The sequence below is a fragment of the Calonectris borealis genome, chromosome 1 (genome assembly GCF_964195595.1).
Source record: "Calonectris borealis chromosome 1, bCalBor7.hap1.2, whole genome shotgun sequence".
In the NCBI taxonomy this organism is placed as follows: domain Eukaryota; kingdom Metazoa; phylum Chordata; class Aves; order Procellariiformes; family Procellariidae; genus Calonectris; species Calonectris borealis.
In genome coordinates, this window is record NC_134312.1 from 35,797,687 (window position 1) to 35,804,975 (window position 7,289).

Genomic DNA, 7,289 nt, shown 5'->3' on the forward strand with positions numbered 1-7,289 from the left:
TGACTGGGTGGTGCTTAGCTGTCTACCAGGGTTAAACCACAACACTCCACTAAAATATGAAGCATTAAGGCTTCCAGTATACTTGGCCAACAGTCAGGGCAAAGTATGAGAAGGAATTCAGTGCTGATGGAACTGAATGAAAAAACATCCCACGAGCATAACTGTGCTATACTGGTATACTGTAGAAATATTGTACAGGGTAGAACAGGACCCCAGTGGAAAAACTCCATCCCTTGAGTCGGAGATAGATTAACCTCTCAGATTCCAGCTCAAGCCAGCTCAGAGTACTTCAACTGCAATCTTATCTGGACTCATTCTTAGCAAACCTCATAATTAGAAAGAAAAACAAACCCTCCTTTTGTCTTTGCTGAAATGTTGGGTTCTGTAGATTTATTCTTTCCTCTCTTTTTTTTTCCCTAGAGATTTTTCACATCCCTCTCCCCCCCTTTTCTCATTTCACATGTGAGTAGTCATCTTTGCTATGGAAGCAAAGATCATAGCCACAGTTTTATTAAAAATAAAGTGTAATAATATAATTTCTTCAGAGGCCTGTTGAATAAGTTAGTGGAAACAAACAGATACAGACACAACCCAAATAATCCCAAACTGATAGATGCTCAGAGCTATTCCTCCTTCTCCCCTGCCTGCACATGGAGACTGCTGCTGTTATAGCTTTTAACACAGATCAGGCTGTGAACTCATCCAGCCAAAGATCTAAATTGCACTTGCGGGATGCCAGTAGTTGTTTCGCACCACAGAGAGCCACCCACCGAAGGGATCAATGCCTGGCTCCAAATCAAGTGACACAGGGTGACTTGTGTGCATGCTGCTCAGGACAAGCTCTGCTACAAAACCCTGACAACAGCCCTACGGAATAGCTGTAAGCCTGGGTGACCTCCAGGCTCCATTTGACACCTCTGTGAATTTAAAACATCATTATTTCTAGGGCTTTTTTTTCTTTCTTTTTTTTTTCTTCTTTTTCCCCCTTTTTTTTCCAGATATAATGCCCTGAGATTATGTAAGGACTGTGTTACAGCCTATCAAGCCAATGGTTGTACATCATGATACCAAGGGCATGTGTTGCAAGCCCTGGACCTTGATTTGAAGGCATGTGAAAAGGCTCTGAGGGGAATGGTTGCCCTACTCCTTCCCCAGCTGACCACTGGGAACAGCCTCAAACAGAGTCATCGCCAGAAACACATCTGAATTTCAATCCAGAAGGAACTGGTTGATTCATTCCAAAAAAGAGATTAGGCCTGGACGGGGAAACTGAGATGTTAAGACATTGAAGATATTTTCATAGCCCTGCAGGCTTCCAGCCTGAAAAACTCATTTTGTTATGCAAGTTTACTGATGTTAGGAGTGAATCTCTCCAATATATGAAAGATAGGCTTTTGATGTATCAGAACATCAGAGATTTCTGTTTCATCAGACAAACTGATAATGATGTTCGGACATTTCTGAAAACTTGAAGACACTGGTTGGGATCCACCTTAAAATTTCACTAAGGGAAACTAAAATTGAAAGATTCAAACTTAAGAAAAAAGCAAAGAAAGTGAAATAAAATTACTTTTTTTCAGTCTGCATTTCAAAAGGTCAGCATTTTTTTTCAGGATTTATTGATAGGGAACAATATTTTCTGTGGAAAAAAAAATTGTTAATCTCTCTTTCCATTCTGTATCTTAAGAAACACCTTATCTTTTGTTTATTTATCTGGGTGGTAATATAAAGTTATAAGAGTTTCCAGCAGCAAAACATAATTTTCCCATTCAAACTTACAAAATAAATACCAACATAGTGGAACATTTTATAACAAAACAGTAAATTATATACAATACTGCTTCATGTTCTTTGGGCTCACCTCTCAGGATTCATAATCAGAGTGAATATATTAGGTCTTTGGGGAGTGTGTGATAAAAACTGTGCCTGTTTTCACATTTGTGTGCTTAAACAAAGAGTTTATAGTTCCACCTAGTTTAATAATGAAATCCTAGCTGTTAGACCCTCATACATAATACAACATTTCTGAATGTATGTTAGTGATAAAGTAGTCCCTCCATCATGTGTGAGAAGAGCAACACAAAGCAAGAGCCCAGGAGCGATTCTTGTTAGCCCAGGATGTTTCCCCAGGTCTCTGCCCCAAGCACCTTTCATTGTCATTAGAGAAACCCAGGCACTTCCAAAGGGCCGTCCGGACCATGGGCTGAGCCAGCCTCTGCAAGGCAAGGATGACAATGCTTCCCTTAAAGCACTCTTGCCAAGTGTTTCAGGAATGATAGGATGAATTTAAAAAAGAAAAGAATTAAATTTTCTTTCTCAGTTCGTACAATTTCTTGTATCTCTAGGTGGTTTTGTACTCGGTTGATGAGGGGTTTGAACAACCTTTTCAATTAAGGAAGTATTAATAGGAAACTAAGCATTCTGTTGTGAGAAAACTAATTCCCTTTAGATGATGCTGGCTGCACAATACGTAAGGACAAAACCCTTCACCAAATACACAAAAGCAAAAATCAAACCAAAGCCAAAAGCTAGAAGTAAGCACCTATTGAGCTAACGCAGATTAATCCCACAGCTGCAGAGCAAGGCCAACCGCCCTACCTGTGAAATCATGACGAGTGTGAGGAAGACAGAAAAAAGAAGCATCTGGTGCACAAAGCTGGACCCGAGGGCTGAAATAACCTGGAACTTGTGAATGCTCTGCAGGCAGCTGTGAAGCTGCCTCTGCTTACCAAAGAAATTCCTTTCAAGGAGTAACCTGCTTTCGCCTGCTTGGCCTTAGCTTCCTGTCAGGACACAGAGAGAGACAGAGAGGCATTTAATAAATATCTGAGCATGGCAGCATGGCAACCACTTCCACCTGAGGTTTATAATTCAGGTGATTATAAGAAGATTATAAGAAAAGAAAATACTTTCTTTCATGTGCGTCTCAGTTGAAAGCGAAAGGGAGATAAATGTGAAAAACAAGACACGAGGTTTTGAAGGGACTTTAACTCTGTGACAATACATTGAGAAAAAAATCTTTTCTGCCGAATGCAACTAGGATTCAGACTAGTGCATCTCTCAGGCCACATGTGGTGGGTGCTTAGCTTCAGGGCCTTTTCAACCATCTTCCGCTTGTTGCGGGATTCATTTCACCCAGCTTTACCATCTAGCAGTTACGTACCCACCCTCTATGGTCATGGAGGTTCCCTGTGAAGGGAGAGAGACTGATCAACCAAATCTCCTCCTGCAAACGCCAGTCCTTGGAAAGGCCCAGACGAGTACCAGTGGTTATTCTCACCATTATCACTGAGGAAAGGCTGGATGGTTACGTAGATGCCTTACTTTTAGGCAACAGAAGCACCATGAGGTAAATTTCAACAACATGCAAGTTTGAGGTAAAAAGTGTCATCCAGTCATACACTGCCTGTATGGAGAGAAAGGTTCCTGAATCTCTGGATAGTCTGCAGCTGGAATGTTTTGTTTCGTTCTTGAACTTAGATGCAGCAGCCATTGCAGCGACCACGTTGGACATGTAGGTGGTCTGAATATCTTTATTTGCTTGGCTAGTTACTTTCTGGAGAAAGTTGAGGCTTTGCTTTTTTCCTTTCACTGCCTCCTTCTTTATATATCATTTCAGGTTTAAGGCTAGAATGTTAAATTGGTAAAGTGTAATTAAAATTATTCATGTGCTTTAAACAACTAACATTCAGTGGGAACAGAATGGAGATCTGACAAGTTAAAGTGTAAGAGTATGTTCTTGCTTTTCATTAAAATTCAGGTTTCTGAGAAATGACACATTTTGAATGATGATCAAATTGATTTATTTCCATTAGTTGTAAGTGTCAATTAATTGCTGGCTGCATTAATGAGAAATTAGACCATTTTTAGCAGAAAGATCTAAACCCAGTGTTCCATTGCCTGTTACCAGCCCCTCCAGTAGTCCTATACTTAACTGCTAGAACACTAATAAAATCTTAATGTGAATAGGAATATTACCTTTGACTTCAAACAAGGCCAACCTGCAGCCAGTGTAACATGACTTGTCTCAAAACAAGCCAGTATCTTTTTGTGCTTCTGCTCAACAGAAATTCATTTTTTCCTTCCTCCGACTACATCAGTTCTTGTAGGTCTGCAGAATTTGTTAGGGCTATGTTATAGGTTTAGTGGACCCCACAAGGGCGGCTTTAATCAAACATAAAGGATACAGCTATATTAACTTTTTTTGTTCTTCTCCTAGAGGGGTTTCAATATTTAACTCAATGTTCAAAATAAAGCTAATTTGTCAAATGATTGCCATTGTTGATTTACAGTGATGTTTGGTTGGATTTCTAAATTTTATAGAAAGAGATGCCAAAAATGGGTACTAAATCGATTAAGGAAAAGACAAGTCATATTCAAAGGGAAGTACAGAAATTTGGCTTCTTTAGCCCAGCAAGAGAAAGGCTGAGAAGGAATATGCTCGCTCGCTATAAAAACATTGGAGTCTAAATATTGGATACAGTTCCATCCCCTTTCACGTACTGAAAAATGTTACTCCAAAGAGTGAATGCCTGTCCTGAGTAAACCTAGGCTGAAAATCAGAAAGAGATTCCTACCTTTGTGAGCATCCAGGTTTCAGAAGACCTTTCTAAGTGGATTGGAGGAGGAAAACCCAGATGGCTTCTATGAAGGAACAGTTTCTGCAATAATTTATTTGTCATAATGTTGGCAAAATTGTCTGAACTCTGATTATGTCTAGTCCTTCTGTCCTCCATTCTTATTATGAGCATTTAAAGTCAGCAGAAAAGGGCACCATGTTAATGATCTCGGCTTCAGCATCAGATGCACCACAGCTTACAGTTTAAAATCTGTTTTCTTGTTTGCAAGTTTTATAAACCCGTTTGGGGCTTTCTGAAGTCAGCTGAATTGTGCTCATTTTTCTCATCCCCAGTGAGGGACAAACATAATTGTGGCACAGGATTCACTCACCTCACTCTACGTGATCAGAAGTTAGGTTTTTAGTTTAATCTGGTTGTCTAAGGCTGTCAGCAGAGATGTGGGCAGCCCTGGACAACGATGCAGCACCCCCTCAGATGGGTTTCCAAGACATATGGGGAGAAGCATCTCCTGAGATGCCTTTCACTTATTCGCTGAGACCAGAGGAAACCAAGACAGTTACCAGAGGCCAGAGGCCCAACTTCCCGTCAGCTAAAATGAAGTGGGAAGAACCCCAGCCCTAACTACCACCTGCACAAGTTAAAACCTTCACTGAAGTCACCAGACTGCACAGCGTGGGCTCTTCACGGTGCACGTGAAGATGCGAGAGTGTCTTTCAGGCGTGTGGATTGGATGGTGCTACTACTAGACGGTGAAAGCATTTTTCATAACAATCTATGGCAGAGCAGTTTGATTTCATTTTCTTCAAAAGACTCAAAATGTGCAGAATAGACCCTCCTTGTGGCAGTAGGACAAATGTCCAACTTTCCATTCTCCTTCCTCCCAGCCAACCTCCAGACGACAGGGACAGCTGCAGGGAGGAGCCAGTCAGACTCTTTCTACTGTTTTGTTAGGACTTGGGGTTTTTTGGTAGCTGGTCATCCCTGTTCCTCTCAGTCCGTGCACATCTATATGGCCCACTCTTTATATTCCTCCCACACACACTCCTCCCTGGTCATTCTATTTTCTTATATTTGCTCCCCTCCACATTTATTGAGTCTTCCCACCCTAACCTCCTGACAGAACCCAACAAGCCACCACACAACGCCACATTTTAGCCCTTGCCTTCTCTGTGCAAGCTGGAGGTCCAAGGCAGGAGCCTCACCAAGTGGGAACTAGTCTTGTGTGTCTTCTCGACACTGACACAAAAAAGGGACCAGGAACAGCAGCAGTAAGGAGCAGTAAGGAGCTACCACTTTATCACTTAAGGGAAATTATACTATTTTTGGTCATCTTTTGGACCAATTGGTTTTAAGTTATACAGGACCTAGTTTTTAAGTATGCAATTTTGCAACATGCAGGGTAATAATAATTTTTAAAAGTAGGCTGATTTTGAAGTCTGCTGAGAATAGAATTATAAATTTTGCCTTAAATCAAATACTTTGATGGATAAGGACCTACGTTTAAGTGTGCTTTCTTTGGGAAATGCCGCTATAAATACTGATAACCATAAAATAATAGATAGCAGAAAAAATTAGAATACTTAGTGTTTAGTTTTCCAATTAAGTTAGCTGATTTATTCTGCAAATTTTAAAGTCTAATAATCCTTGTCAGTTGACAATCCTGTTGCATATTAGTGGGTAGACTGTATCTGAAATAAATTCAAGAAGTGAAAATACATTATACATAAATTACCATACTTAAGAAATTGTTTGTTAATTGTTTTTAAGCAGCTAAAGACAGAAAGTGCATGAAGACATTGATAAGGCCAAATACTCATTTTTACCTTTAGCAACACCTGATTTTAAAGTCTGTAACTGTGAAAATAAACATTCTTTTAACGCCAGTTTTGTGTGCAGCTCAGTTAGTCACCATATCTGCGGACTATATATATTATCGTGTTCCGTATCTTGGCTTTTTGTTCTAAATCATGTTTCTCTAGTGATCATTGAAATGATAGCTAAGAAAGAGGTTCTTAGGTTGAGCTTATTATTTGGTTGTTAGACAGTAATACTTCCTAGCACTGATTGTAAGAAGAGGCGTTCCCAGAGCCCGGCTTTCCTCTCAGGTAGTGCAGCAGAACCAGCTCATCAAATTCTCTCTAAGGTACCTCCAAATGTTCTGCCTCAGCTATTGTGTAACAACTCCTGAGCAGTCCTACACTCATGGATTCAAAGGGAGCAGCCAGAAACTATTTATTTTGGGGGGAAGGATGGTCTAACTCCTTGCCAGGCTCAGCACGTGTTCAGGTGAAGGCCAGCTCCCGCAGGGGAGGCAGAAGGATCGGCATGGTCAGGCAGGCTGGATGGGGGCCACCTCGCCAGCACGGACCATTCAATCGGATTAGCTGTATTGCTAAGCCTGATCCTACTTTTAAGTGACCTGAGGACAAAAGGAAAAAGGAAATATCCAAATGTCTTGCCTCTGGAAATCAATTCCGCAAGGAAACCAGAAAGCGAAAGATGCTGGGACAACGCACATTCCCATCCTTGGCCGGCGCTGCGAACCGTCAGCGTAGCGCTCCAGCTCACCGCTGGTTTCTCTTGAAGGTAATGAGGGGCAGCTCAGCTCAGCCCTCCGAGAAGCAGAAGCTGAGGGTGGGTAACTGAAATGGCTCTTTCATCGTTACCTGAAGTGCTGCAATGAGGCCTGGCATGGCTCACCAGGGCCCG